The sequence below is a fragment of the Arachis duranensis genome, chromosome 9 (genome assembly GCF_000817695.3).
Source record: "Arachis duranensis cultivar V14167 chromosome 9, aradu.V14167.gnm2.J7QH, whole genome shotgun sequence".
NCBI classification, from domain to species: domain Eukaryota; kingdom Viridiplantae; phylum Streptophyta; class Magnoliopsida; order Fabales; family Fabaceae; genus Arachis; species Arachis duranensis.
In genome coordinates this window covers 15,161,917-15,162,239 of record NC_029780.3, presented here as the reverse complement: position 1 = coordinate 15,162,239, position 323 = coordinate 15,161,917, and positions in this window count along the sequence as shown.

Here is a 323-nt window from a genome sequence, read left to right as displayed (position 1 = left end):
ATACATAAGTATCTCTATCTTTACCTTTATGTTTTATTCATCATTCATAACCATTTGAGTTTGCCTGACTAATATTTACAAGGTGACCATAGCTTGCTTCATACCAACAATCTCTGTGGGATCGACCCTTACTCGCGTAAGGTTTATTACTTGGATGACCCAGTACACTTGCTGGTTAGTTGTGCGAAGTTGTGTTTATGCCATGGTGTTGAACACCAAGTTTTTGGATTATTTGTGTTGTGGTGATCACAATTTCGTGCACCAAGTTTTTGGCGCCGTTGCCGGGGATTGTTGAGTTTGGACAACTGACGGTTCGTCTTGTT